The 14474-nt window shown below is 40.3% G+C and overlaps 1 pseudogene across 1 annotated transcript; it reads left to right on the top strand.

The window, feature by feature from the left end:
- Positions 1-12290: 12290 nt before the first annotated feature.
- Kmt5al3 (lysine methyltransferase 5A like 3) lies at positions 12291-14011 on the top strand (annotated as a pseudogene). The gene has a single exon (XR_015633713.1). The product of XR_015633713.1 is annotated as a lysine methyltransferase 5A like 3 (transcript).
- The last annotated feature ends 463 nt before the right edge of the window (positions 14012-14474 follow it).

Below are 14474 nucleotides of genomic sequence, written 5' to 3'. Positions count from 1 at the left end.
AAAATGATGAGACACCCTGTCTTGAAAAGTAAGATGGAGTCCAATAGTAGAAGACACTCTGCATTGACCTTTCCCTACATACAGACACACAGACACACACACAAAGACACACACACAGACACACACACACACAGACACACACACATACATACACACACATTTGTATTTGTACTTGTGTGCACATGTGTGCACACAGAAACAGAAAGGGAGGAAGGGAGGGAGGGAAGGAGAGGTGGGGATGGAAGAGACACGGAAGAGAAAAATAAGAGAGAAAGAAAAGGAAGAAAACCCCCTCCAAAAAAACAAAACTAGTAGGCTTGGGACTGTTTGGGCTCCACATATGTAATTAAGAAAACTAAAGTTGAGCTATTCTTCATGAAGCTTGCTGCTGGCAGGCATTGTTTGGAAACTCCATAAGCAATCCCCATGACCTAAAGCATTTGGTGACTACATTCCTTATGTAGATGATTTTTTCCCCATAAAGTCAGATGTATTTTGTCAGGAACTTCATATAATTAGGGCTGATTCCAGAAGTGGTAATAGTTGCTGTCAATCTTTAAAATTCTCATATTTGCATTTTATTAAAATATTTTTAATCTTCAGTCAAAATCTAAAAGAGGATCCAGTAGGAGACTGGAGTCATACCCACTCGGTGCACTCTATGAACTGAATACCTTATCACTCCTGTCTTTGGAATGCTGGTTTACTCTAAGGTACTGGTCTTCCCTAAATCAATAGGAGCCCCTGCGATTCCCCAGTGCTCTATTCCATCCACACACTCAGCATCTCACTCATGGCATGTGTAAGAAGGGGGCAGCATCACGTATAAGCATCTAAAGCCCAGCAGAAGGCCATGCTCATGTCTCGACGGCTCTGTGAGGCGTGACTAGCACCACCTGTCAGTTTCACCAAGAGAAGTCAATTTCAGTACGCACTGCACTCTTCTTACTGTCTTTATCATTATTTTGCCAGTGTTAGTTATTTACGGAGTTGTATCATTGTCAGATAAGTATAATACTTTAAACCCAAGTTGACAGCTTTGTGCACACCAAGGTGAGTCTCCAACAACCCACTCAGGAAAAAATAGCAGGGAAGTGTCTGATTTTATTAGCTTATTTTGAATTTACATGTTTTCTTTTACCTTTGCTCTCTTTCTTTTTTGATAGGAAAAGCAGCGTTAGTCTTCTGAGAGAGAAGCTCGCCTATGATAGCTGCTGCATTAGGCTGCCAGGCCTATCACAATAAAGCATCGCATGATGAGTGCTGTAAAGGCTTATTGTCTTATAATTCTCAAGTCCGGAAGTCCAAGGTCAAGGTGCACTCAGTCGTAGATTCTGATGAACACCTTTAGAACAGCTTGCAGATACTACCTCTCCATGTTGTCTTCTGGCTTCTCACAAGTTCTCTCTTCTCCATGCAAACGACTGAGGAGAGTTCCAAAGTTGCTAAGGGCACCAACTAAAGCCTCATTTTTGTATCTCACAAATCCTAAACTTCCTTGAAGAACTTATACCCTTTTATAGTCATAGTATGAGGTGAGAATAAAATATATTAAATTGCATGAATGGCGACTCATAACCATTAGCTTCTGAGGCATCTTCTCTTAAGATGCTTCACTCTGTTATATTTATGGAGAACACGGTACAGCACGGAAATGTTCTTTTAAATGAATACTTTTTAAGATGTGTCTTACTTATGGAAGGTTGCTCCGGTTCTTTTCTATCTAATTATGAGCAGAAGCATCTTTGAGTCATTACCAAATGATCTGGGAGAGAGACTCTGAAAGATCCTAAATGAATCATGCTATTCTTTGTTATCTGACAAAAAACAGTCATTGCCTTCACATGAGCAGTGATATTACAAAGGAGTATTGTTCAAATTTTTGGATATTTTTTTTTTTTGCTGCAAAACCTAAGGTAATCAAACCATTAGAGAAATGGAAAATATGTCCTTTAAAATCTAGATACAGGAAGTATGTATGTGTGTGAGGGTGGTGGAAAGGTGAAGAGTCAGGGGTCGGGGTGTGAGAAAGAGGGATACTGGGGGAGAGAAAGAAGAACAGGATAGGAAATGAGAAAGACAGAAAGATAGGAAGCAAGGGACGGAACTAACAGAGAAACAGAATAAGGGAGAAAAGAATTCCCAGTGTATGGCTTAACTAATTACTTGGAGACAGTGTAACAGCCCATTGGGCAATCCTGTAATCAGATGAGCCAAGGGACGAATGCGATCAAGTTTATAACAGTTCATTTTCTTTGAATGCAGCTGTATACAATGCCCCAGGAGGTTCTTGAAGCACTGAAGCTAGAGTGACTGTTTTGATTAATAACATATTCATTCAATCCTTAAAATCCACAAACAGAAGAGCATATTGTTGGGTCTTGAAGGCTATCCAGAGGTGTTGTGGAGCCCGTTCTGGAGAGAAAGTGAAGCAGATAAGAACATTTTATGAATGGCCATCTTAAATGTGTTGCCTTGTTAAAAAATGGTCTTTTCAAAGATTCCTCTTGTCGGTATTTTTTTCCTGTGAAGGTTCCTAAGGCTGGACTATGCTGAGAATGCTATAATTGTCATTTCTCCCCCAGTGGTTTTATAGCCAACAAAGGAACATTAGCACCACTGATTCCTTGTAGAACATAATCTATTTAAACATACTTGTTTCCTCTGAATCCTTTTTGTAGGGTTTCACTTTGTTATTTTATTATTGAGAAATCTGCATAAAGGCAGAATTGGAGCTTCCAATGAGTTTATTTGCCTCTCTATTTATTCCCCCACTGGAAGTCCTGAGCCTTGTTGATAGCAGCCCAGATGGGTGGTAGGGAAGCAATTAGGATTAAAACCATGATGGGAATGTGGGAACAGCAGGGTGTCTGTGGGTATCAAGGACACTATATTAGGGAGTCTTGTTAAGAACCTTATTCCTACTAGGTTATGACTTCTGTCTTAGGGTTGCCTAGGTCTCAATAGTAATTGAGATATTGTGAATGTATGTATGTATGTATGTACGTATGTATATGTGTACATATGTATGTATATGTGTATGTATGCCAGCCCTTTGTATCTTGATTCATTGTTTGATTTATTTTACATAGACATTGAATCTAAAATGTTTCCTTTCAAGTAATGACATTTACATTAAGAGAGTAAAATAAATGATGAAGTAAATGTGTAATTTGATTATGTTCAGCAAAATTTGGCAGTAAATATGAGTTTCTTTCTTTTGTATTCTTTCTCTCTAAAGTCAGATGTGGGCCACTTACTGAGGAGAGGAAATCTTGCAGTAATTTAAATGCAGAGCATTTTTTTTATCTTTTTTTTTTATTAACTTGAGTATTTCTTATATACATTTCAAGTGTTATTCCCTTTCCCGGTTTCTGGGCAAACATCCCCCTCCCCCCTCCCCTTCCTTATGGGTGTTCCCCTCCCAACCCTCCCCCCATTGCTGCCCTCCCCCCATAGTCTAGTTCACTGGGGGTTCAGTCTTAGCAGGACCCAGGGCTTCCCCCTCCACTGGTGCTCCCACTAGGATATTCATTGCTACCTATGGGGTCAGAGTCCAGGGTCAGTCCATGTATAGTCTTTAGGTAGTGGCTTAGTCCCTGGAAGCTCTGGTTGCTTGACATTGTTGTACTTTTGGGGTCTCGAGCCCCTTCAAGCTCTTCCAGTTCTTTCTCTGATTCCTTCAACGGGGGACCTATTCTCAGTTCAGTGGTTTGCTGCTGGCATTCGCCTCTATATTTGCTGTATTCTGGCTGTGTCTCTCAGGAGCGATCTACATCCGGCTCCTGTCGGTCTGCACTTCTTTGCTTCATCCATCTTGTCTAATTGGGTGGCTGTATATGAATGGGCCACATGTGGGGCAGGCTCTGAATGGGTGTTCCTTCAGTCTCTGTTTTAATCTTTGCCTCTCCCTTCCCTGCCAAGGGTATTCTTTTTCCTCATTTAAAGAAGGAGTGAAGCATTCACATTTTGATCATCCGTCTTGAGTTTCGTTTGTTCTAGGGATCTAGGGTAATTCAAGCATTTGGGCTAATAGCCACTTATCAATGAGTGTATACCATGTATGTCTTCCTGTGATTGGGTTAGCTCACGCAGGATGATATTTTCCAGTTCCAACTATTTGCCTACGAATTTCATAAACTCGTTGTTTTTGATAGCTGAGTAATATTCCATTGTGTAGATGTACCACATTTTCTGTATCCATTCCTCTGTTGAAGGGCATCTGGGTTCTTTCCAGTTTCTGGCTATTATAAATAAGGCTGCGATGAACATAGTGGAGCACGTGTCTCTTTTATATGTTGAGGCATCTTTTGGGTATATGCCCAAGAGAGGTATAGCTGGATCCTCAGGCAGTTCAATGTCCAATTTTCTGAGGAACCTCCAGACTGATTTCCAGAATGGTTTTACCAGTCTGCAATCCCACCAACAATGGAGGAGTGTTCCTCTTTCTCCACATCCTCGCCAGCATCTGCTGTCACCTGAGTTTTTGATCTTAGCCATTCTCACTGGTGTGAGGTGAAATCTCAGGGTTGTTTTGATTTGCATTTCCCTTATGACTAAAGATGTTGAACATTTCTTTAGGTGTTTCTCAGCCATTCGGCATTCCTCAGCTGTGAATTCTTTGTTTAGCTCTGAACCCCATTTTTTAATAGGGTTATTTGTTTCCCTGTGGTCTAACTTCTTGAGTTCTTTGTATATTTTGGATATAAGGCCTCTATCTGTTGTAGGATTGGTAAAGGTCTTTTCCCAATCTGTTGGTTGCCGTTTTGTCCTAACCACAGTGTCCTTTGCCTTACAGAAGCTTTGCAGTTTTATGAGATCCCATTTGTTGATTCTTGATCTTAGAGCATAAGCCATTGGTGTTTTGTTTAGGAAATTTTTTCCAGTGCCCATGTGTTCCAGATGCTTCCCTAGTTTTTCTTCTATTAGTTTGAGTGTGTCTGGTTTGATGTGGAGGTCCTTGATCCACTTGGACTTAAGCTTTGTACAGGGTGATAAGGATGGATCGATCTGCATTCTTCTACATGTTGACCTCCAGTTGAACCAGCACCATTTGCTGAAAATGCTATCTTTTTTCCATTGGATGGTTTTGGCTCCTTTGTCAAAAATCAAGTGACCATAGGTATGTGGGTTCATTTCTGGGTCTTCAATTCTATTCCATTGGTCTATCTGTCTGTCTCTGTACCAATACCATGCAGTTTTTATCACTATTGCTCTGTAATACTGCTTGAGTTCAGGGATAGTGATTCCCCCTGAAGTCCTTTTATTGTTGAGGATAGCTTTAGCTATCCTGGGTTTTTTGTTATTCCAGATGAATTTGCAAATTGTTCTGTCTAACTCTTTGAGGAATTGGATTGGTATTTTGATGGGGATTGCATTGAATCTGTAGATTGCTTTTGGTAAAATGGCCATTTTTACTATATTAATCCTGCCAATCCATGAGCATGGGAGATCTTTCCATCTTCTGAGGTCTTCTTCAATTTCTTTCCTCAGTGTCTTGAAGTTCTTATTGTACAGATCTTTTACTTGCTTGGTTAAAGTCACACCGAGGTACTTTATATTATTTGGGTCTATTATGAAGGGTGTCGTTTCCCTAATTTCTTTCTCGGCTTGTTTCTCTTTTGTATAGAGGAAGGCAACTGATTTATTTGAGTTAATTTTATACCCAGCCACTTTGCTGAAGTTGTTTATCAGCTTTAGTAGTTCTCTGGTGGAACTTTTGGGATCACTTAAATATACTATCATGTCATCTGCAAATAGTGATATTTTGACCTCTTCTTTTCCGATCTGTATCCCCTTGATCTCCTTTTGTTGTCTGATTGCTCTGGCTAGAACTTCAAGAACTATATTGAATAAGTAGGGAGAGAGTGGGCAGCCTTGTCTAGTCCCTGATTTTAGTGGGATTGCTTCAAGTTACTCTCCATTTAGTTTAATGTTAGCAACTGGTTTGCTGTATATGGCTTTTACTATGTTTAGGTATGGGCCTTGAATTCCTATTCTTTCCAGGACTTTTATCAGGAAGGGGTGTTGAATTTTGTCAAATGCTTTCTCAGCATCTAATGAAATGATCATGTGGTTCTGTTCTTTCAGTTTGTTTATATAATGGATCACGTTGATGATTTTCCGTATATTAAACCATCCCTGCATGCCTGGGATGAAGCCTACTTGATCATGGTGGATGATTGTTTTGATGTGCTCTTGAATTCGGTTTGCCAGAATTTTATTGAGTATTTTTGCGTCGATATTCATAAGGGAAATTGGTCTGAAGTTCTCTTTCTTTGTTGTGTCTTTGTGTGGTTTAGGTATAAGAGTAATTGTGGCTTCGTAGAAGGAATTCGGTAGGGCTCCATCTGTTTCAATTTTGTGGAATAATTTGGATAATATTGGTATGAGGTCTTCTATGAAGGTTTGATAGAATTCTGCACTAAACCCGTCTGGACCTGGGCTCTTTTTCGTTGGGAGACCTTTAATGACTGCTTCTATTTCCTTAGGAGTTATGGGGTTGTTTAACTGGTTTATCTGTTCCTGATTTAACTTCGATACCTGGTATCTGTCTAGGAAATTGTCCATTTCCTGAAGATTTTCAAGTTTTGTTGAATATAGGTTTTTATAGTAAGATCTGATGATTTTTTGAACTTCCTCTGAATCTGTAGTTATGTCTCCCTTTTCATTTCTGATTTTGTTAATTTGGACGCACTCTCTGTGTCCTCTCGTTAGTCAATGCAGAGCACTTTAAAACTAGCTGGTAATGTTTAAGTGACATTTCAAGAGAGAAATACTTCAGTGTCAATATTCTAATCGAAAACAATGCTGGATTATTAGCAAAGCTTGGACATCTATGAGAAGCCTGGTATTGTAGGTGACATATAAAATGGCATGTAAATTTTGTCTTAAGAAGGGTTAAATGTGCACATAAACATGAATAAGTGTGACATATTCAGTGTCAGAACAATGCTGGATTATTAGCAGAGCACCGAACATCTATGAAAAGACAGGTATTAGAAATGACATATAAAATACCATGCAAATTTTATCTTAAGGAAGATAAACAAAAATAACTATACTAGTCAGTGAATATTCAAAGTGTCAAAGATTTAAGATTTAAAAACACCACCTCACACACATGGATGTTTTCTCATGTGGACTTGAAGTCTAAATGATAAAGAAGTTTATGAACACAGCATCAATTGGTTCTCAGAAATGGGAAAAGCTAGATGTGGTGGTCCATATCTTTAGTCCCAGCACTTGAGTTCAGAGGCAAGCAGATCACTGTGAGTTTGAGACCAGTGTGAACCTGTGATCTTTAAAGAAATATGTCCTAGGGTTGGGGATTTAGCTCAGTGGTAGAGCGCTTGCCTAGAAAGCTCAAGGCCCTGGGTTCGGTCCCCAGCTCCGAAAAAAAGAAAAAAGAAAAAAAAAGAAATATGTCCTAGAAATATAATTCTGGACTGGCACTAGGATAGATGTATAGTTTTTCCAAAATGAGAGTATTCCATTTATAGCTATTAGACAAAATAAATCAAAAATTTGATTGTGGCTTAAAATAACCATTTATTTATGGATAAGGATTTTGGAGGAGGGAGAGGGAGAGAGAGAGAGAGAGAGAGAGAGAGAGAGAGAGAGAGAGAGAAAGAGAGAGAGAGTAGAAGGCTATTCGTTCATAGGTCTAGTGCCTGCACATGGATGATTTGTAAAGAAGGCTGATGTCTTGGGGATTCCATGGAAAACTTCCATGTATCCTACCTAGTGCTCTCCCAGCATAGTGCCTTCTGGGTTGTTGGCCTTATGCTGTACTGAGTCAGCCATCTAGAAGCAACTGTTCCAATATAAAACTGGAAGCTACCTGCCACCTTATGACACAGCCTCACTAATCACATGATGCTATTCCCACTCTGTTAGTTGAAACAACTCCATACTTGCTTTCACTCAAAGGGAGATGCTGCCTCATTTTTGGTACCAACAGTATCATGAAATTTGGACACAATATTCTTAATTTTAGTTTTGTTTTGGAAGGCAGTGTTTAAACATTTTATGGAAATATTTCATAAGTGCAAAATGAGTAAAGAATTTATGGTTAAAGTACATTTCTCAGAAATACACACTGATGACTGCTGTGAGGATAAAATATTGTAAAACTTAGAGGAGAATTAAAATTTAATGTCTTCTGAAAACTCCCCTAAACCAAAAGCAGTTACTATGCTATGTATGTTCAGATCACATTCCTAGTTTTTAAAGCAACTGTACAAATGGTCCTGTCTTGTCTTAGACTCGTTGTTCTCAGCTTTTGAATGCCAAAATGGATACACAAGAAGTTATTTGAATTGCTGAAATTCTTACAACCAGTAAGTGGCAGATGCCAAATTTTAATTCAAGTCTCAAGATTCATTAGTGCTTTCTATTGTTCTTTCTCCCATTGTATGAAGTGAAAAGGGAAAGGGGGCTTAGTGAAGTCACTACCAAGATAACTTACAAGATTAAAATTATAAGAATCTCACAAAATTTTGGGATGATCAGAAAGCCATGGAATCGAAATGGATCTCTGCTTTCAGTATTAATTGTAAGCAAATAGTGGTATCCATTTCAATTAAAAATGTTGCAGAATAAAAAAAGTATTATTCTGCAACATGAGAAAGAAGCAAACCTAGCAACTGAATTTATAGCCCACAGGACAGAATGAGAATGCATTAATGTTAATGAGCAATGGATACAGATTAGTAATAGAGCATTTGCCTAGCACAAACAAGACTCGGCTGCCACACACACACACACACACACACACACACACACACACCCCACACAACACACATAACACACACACACATTTTAAGACAACACAACTACAGACAGAGCATACACATTAAAAAAGCAAAACAGCAACCACAAAACACTAGACCCTGGGTGCATTATAGTTCAGGCTCCCATGAGGCCATCCTTGAAAAGTCTTAGATTGGGACATGTGTCATTTTATAATCTGGAAAGTAGAAAGAAGATGAACTTAACAAGACAAAAACAACTATATGGTGTTTATGGTCAACTTTGTAGAGTAAGAAGTTTGCAACATGCCATGTGCAGTCTATATCATGTCAAACAACAAACTCTGTATAAAGACACAGTGAAAACTTGCCGAGCATTAGAATCCTCTAAGGTATGATTGTGTAGCATAGTCTCTTCATAGTAAATGGTAGGGGAAAGGAAGAGGACTGAAACACTTCAGTTTCAGCATTGGTCCAGGGATGCATAGAACATTCTGGAAGCAATGTCAATCACAGTAGACAAAACAACTATCAATGCAATGCGACGAACTCCCTTAACTAACTAGCTGAGTAGATTTTAACACAGTGTTATACTGGTCTTTCCCTGATATCATCAGTAAACAATTATGACTTTGTATATTCATTTAAAAACTGTTTTCTGAATTCCTTTATTCTGAGCACTAAATTGTCCTATAAAACAACTGGTCAGCAAAATTCCTGATCTCACACCTAACATCTTCCATTCATGACTATCTCTTTTCCCACAGAGGATAGCATTTAGTTCTGCTATATAGAAAAAATATTTATCAGCAATATTACCATACAATCACACTTCTGAGAACCTCAATTCTGCTTACCCCATCTGCCTAGCAGTGTAAGAGTTCCCTGTGTGCTCATATCTATCGAGTGCCTAGTTCAATTACTGCCTTGCACCTAATAAATATTTTTACATTTCAGTGTCCAGCTCTTACTTCCTTCACTCAAAGTATCATTCATTTTCTCAGCAGCAAATCTCCCAATATTAATTACACATCAAAATGGTAGTTCCTCTTAGATCATCCATCCTCATCTGGAAATAGCTGAATAATGTTTAAAATGCCTCTGAAAATGATTGTGTTTTTGACACACACTTAAATGTTAACCAGTCGTTCTAAGCTTCTACTGTTTAAAAAATTTATGAGGAAAGTTTGGGGTTTCTCATTGTAGTTATTCTTGACTTTTTGTTGGTGGTGTTGTTTACAGATGTCTTTGAAAGCACACGGAAAGTTAAATTCATTTCACATGGAATATCCTCCCTCCCTCCCCTCTCTCCCCCCACCTCTCTCTCTCATACACAGACACACATACACACACACACACACACACACACACACACACACACACACACCACAAGCACGCACTTCAAAATACAATCTCACATTGATCCCAGGGTACTCCATTAATGTACCTGAAAGTTGAGAGAGCAGCACTGGACCACTGGTATTTAAAGATGTATTTGTATAATACAGAAGGCTAAAGTTTTCATTTGAAATTTATACATTCCAAGAAGCTGTGGAGTTGGATAAATTACCCTTTGGCATTGCAAATAACAGAAAAGGAAAAGTCTGAATCGATTAGATTTCACATGCCGTGTGTGAATATTGATTTCAGACCTGCCACATCAGCCTTTCTAAAGAAGAGTGAAGAGAAAATTCACCCGGCATTTCAAGGTGGGTCCCACCTGTTCTGGTGGTGAATGGTGAGACAAGACGCTTGGGTTCTGCCTATCTCATATCAGCTCATGCCTGCTTCTATGTGTCTGAAAGATTAGTCAAATAACAGTGAGGTTTCTCCATGCAGTAATGATTTTCTTGTTCATACAGATTGAAATAGAAGTTATTTGAGGTGTTAAAATTTATGTCAAAAGACAGTTTATTCTAAAAGTTCCACTCTTTTTGACTAGTTCTAGGTTAAAAAATCCTTCACTCTTTATATCTAATTCAGTAGTTGTTCATTTCACTTAAATGTAAAGCACAAACATTTTATGAAAATTCAAGAATTTTTATTTTTCTGTTTAGGTAACACTTATCACACTATGGAGTGTACCTTTAGAACAGTGGTTGTCAACCTGTGGGTCGCAACCCCTTTGGGAGTTAAATGATCCTTTTACAGGAGTCGCCTAAGGCCATCTGAAAACACAGATATATACATTACTATTTATACTGATAGCAAAATTACAGTTATAAAGTAGCAACAGAAATAATTTTATTGTTGGGATCATCATAAGATGAACTGTATTAATGGGTCACTTATGAAGATGTACAACAGACTACTTGAAATAAATGTCATTCACAATCCCTTTCATGTCCTCTAACCCATACACTACATAATCACCTTGAAATTGCTCTCTTAAGTCATCTGAAAGAGCAAATGAAAATATAACATAATATAATATTTTAAAATGTTGCTATGCACATTCAGTTGTGCTCAGTGGCCCAGCTCACACCCAGCCAGTCACTCTCTCCTTCCTGTACTGCAACTGACCTCTCCTTACTCAGATACAGATCTCTGCATTCTACCCTCCCAAAACAGTGTTCATAGCTCACCATGATCCACCTTTCAGAGCCTTCCATCTTGTGGAAGTCCTCTTGAGCCAGCCCAGCACATGCCCATATCCCAGCACAGAAACAAAGCAGCCCCTCACTGCCAAACCCTCTTTCACCTGTCGTATCTCATCCAGCTGAGCAGCAGCAGACCTGAATCCCAGGAGCCTTCTTCTGCTAACCCGTGGCGTATAGCCAGATGCAGAACGCACAGGATAATGTAGCTGTGCCCCATTTGTGCTCCCTCAGACTTTGCTCAACCTCCCCCTGATGCCTACTGTGAGGTTTCAACTTTAGGATCCAAAGTCTCATCAACAGAATGGATTATGTGGAAAACAGAGTAACAAGGGCTTGGGGATGAGACAGATGAATTGGATCATTCGCTTTTCAAAGAAAATGATATGTTAAAAAGAAAAGAAAACAACACACTAAACCAGAAATAGAGCACACGAAATCTTTGAAACAAGCAAAGGGAAAAAAAATCTATGAATTGGGGGAATAGGAAAAGGTGATCAATTTTAGGTCAGAGTCTCATAAATGTTTTCGCTTTTCCCCCTTCCTATTTATCAGTTCTTTTAGAATTTCATACAATGTATTTCAGTCATAGACCTCTGCCTCCAACTATTCCCACATCCATTGGCCTTCCCTATGCACTCAACTTTGTATTTTGCCTTTCAACTCATCACTTTCTACATCTATAAAATTAACATCATCATAATGCCAGTTTAAAAGACATTATATATAGGCCCAGCCTCCTGCAGAGAGGCGGGGAGAAGGGCGGGCCCTGGCCTCGTGCCCGCCAATCACAGCGGGCAGCTCCGGAAAGAGCGGGCGACCGCGCCAATCAGCACCCACAGCCGCTGTCTAGCTGAGCAGTTGGCTACAGTTGTTGCAACTTTTTTCGAAAGCTCTGTTTCCCAGGAGATTCCAGGCGGTGACAGAGCGGGGCCATGGCTAGAGGAGAACGGGTTTGCTGGGCAGTCAAATATCTATGCCTACAGGAGTCCGAACAAATGCCCCGGAATGCGCTCTCCACTGCAGGAAGAGAACTCGGTCGCACATCATGAGGTCAAATGCCCGGGGAAACCATTGGCCGGAATCTACAGGAAGGGAGAAGAGAAAAGAAACGCTGGGAATGTTATCCGAAGCGCTGTGAAGTCAGAAGAACAGAAGAGCAAAGATACCAGGAGAGGTCCCCAGGCGCCTTTTCGAAACCAAAAATCTGAAGCAACAGAACCTCCAAAAACTCCACCCCCGGCATGTGATTCTACAAGTGTAGCAGTTGCTAAGCAAGCCCTGAAAAAGCCCCTCAAGGGCAATCAGGCCCCTCGGAAGAAGTCTCAAGGGAAGACACAGCAGAATGGAAAACTCACAGATTTCTACCCCGTGCGAAGGAGCTCCACGAAGAGCAAAGCTGAGCTGCGGTCTGAAGAAAGGAAGAAGATAGATGAGCTAATTGAGAGCGGGAAGGAAGAAGGCATGAAGATTGATCTAATCCATGGCAAAGGCAGGGGTGTGATTGCTACCAAGCGATTCTCCCGAGGAGACTTTGTGGTAGAATACCGTGGAGACCTCATTGAAATCACCGATGCCAAGAAGCGGGAGGCTCTGTACGCACAGGACCCCTCCACGGGCTGCTACGTGTACTATTTTCAATATCTGAGCAAAACCTACTGCGTGGATGCCACTCAAGAAACGAACCGCCTGGGGAGGCTGATCAATCACAGTAAGTGTGGGAATTGCCAGACCAAACTGCATGACATCGACGGCGTGCCTCGCCTCATCCTCATAGCCTCCCGAGACATTGCGGCCGGGGAGGAGCTCCTGTACGACTATGGAGACCGGAGCAAGGCCTCCATCGAAGCCCACCCTTGGCTGAAGCACTAACCAACCATGTGGCCTCCCTGCCTCCCTCCCTGCCACCCTGCCTCCTTCAAAGGACAAAGTGCCCTCAAAGGGAAATGAATTTTACACACACACACACACACACACACACACACACACACACACATACACACACACACATTCACTCTTACTCTTAGCTAATTACTTCAAATGTTTTTTAAAAGTATATTAAAGATGCCTTTTCATGTAGTATTTAAATATCTGTTACAGGTTTCCAAGGTGGACTTGAACAGATGGCCTTATATTACCAAAACTTTTATATTCTAGTTGTTTTTCTACCTTTTTGCATACAAACTGAACGTTTGTGCTTCCCGCGCAGTGTAAGACTCCGCACAGGTTTTAGAGAATGGAGTTGAACATGAACTAGGAAGCCAGGCTCTGCCCAAGATGAAAGCCAGGACTCCCCAGCACCCCACGTCTGAGGACAGGCCAATGTGAGGGTGCTGCCACCCCCATGCACAGCCTCGACGGGATGTCTCCAACCTCTTGTTCTCCTCAGCGTCTTGACAGGTGTACACATTGACGTGTATGAATATTTTTTAGCAAAAGTTTCACAGTAAGCTAGTCTTCCCCTCTGCTTTCTCCAAAGCTTACTGAGCCCAGGGCTCGGAGGCCCGGCCAGGAACAGACTTCTTCCACAGGCTTGCGGCTTTTCCAGGCACCTTGAAGCATCAGGGTGGGCAGTCAGACTAGAGGCAGGCCGGGAAAAGCACTGTTCTCCTGCCCAAGAAGGGCAGGTCTCCTGAAACTGCATTAATTCTTTATAGAAATGTGAACACCGAATTTATTTTAAAAAATAATAAAAAAACAAAATAGTAAAAAAAGACATTATATACAATATAGTTATATATATATATCAAATTATTCAGTACTATGTAGAAATTGCTTTTAAAATTTACTTTAGCCTAGAAATATTCATTATATGTTAATAAGCAAGATACCTACCAGCATTTAATTATAGTTACTCCATATGCCATACTTTCCTGTAAGAAATGGCCAAGCTGGGCTGGAGAGATGGCACAGCCATTAAAGGATAGGCTCACAACCAAAAGTGTAAGAAATGGCCAAGTTCATCAAACACAAATCACATTCTGTGTGTTTTCAACTCTTCTGTCACAGAACTAGACCTCGATAGGTGACATTCAATATCGAGGTTGTCTTCCACAGCATTCCGCAGCACAACGACAAGATGCCTGTTTCCTGACAGCTAGCATTCAATATTGAAACTATTACA

The sequence above is a fragment of the Rattus norvegicus genome, chromosome 11 (genome assembly GCF_021556685.1).
Source record: "Rattus norvegicus strain SHRSP/BbbUtx chromosome 11, alternate assembly SHRSP_T2T, whole genome shotgun sequence".
Lineage (NCBI taxonomy): Eukaryota > Metazoa > Chordata > Mammalia > Rodentia > Muridae > Rattus > Rattus norvegicus.
The sequence above is the reverse complement of the archived record's forward strand: the minus strand, read 5'-3'. Positions and strand labels throughout refer to the sequence as shown.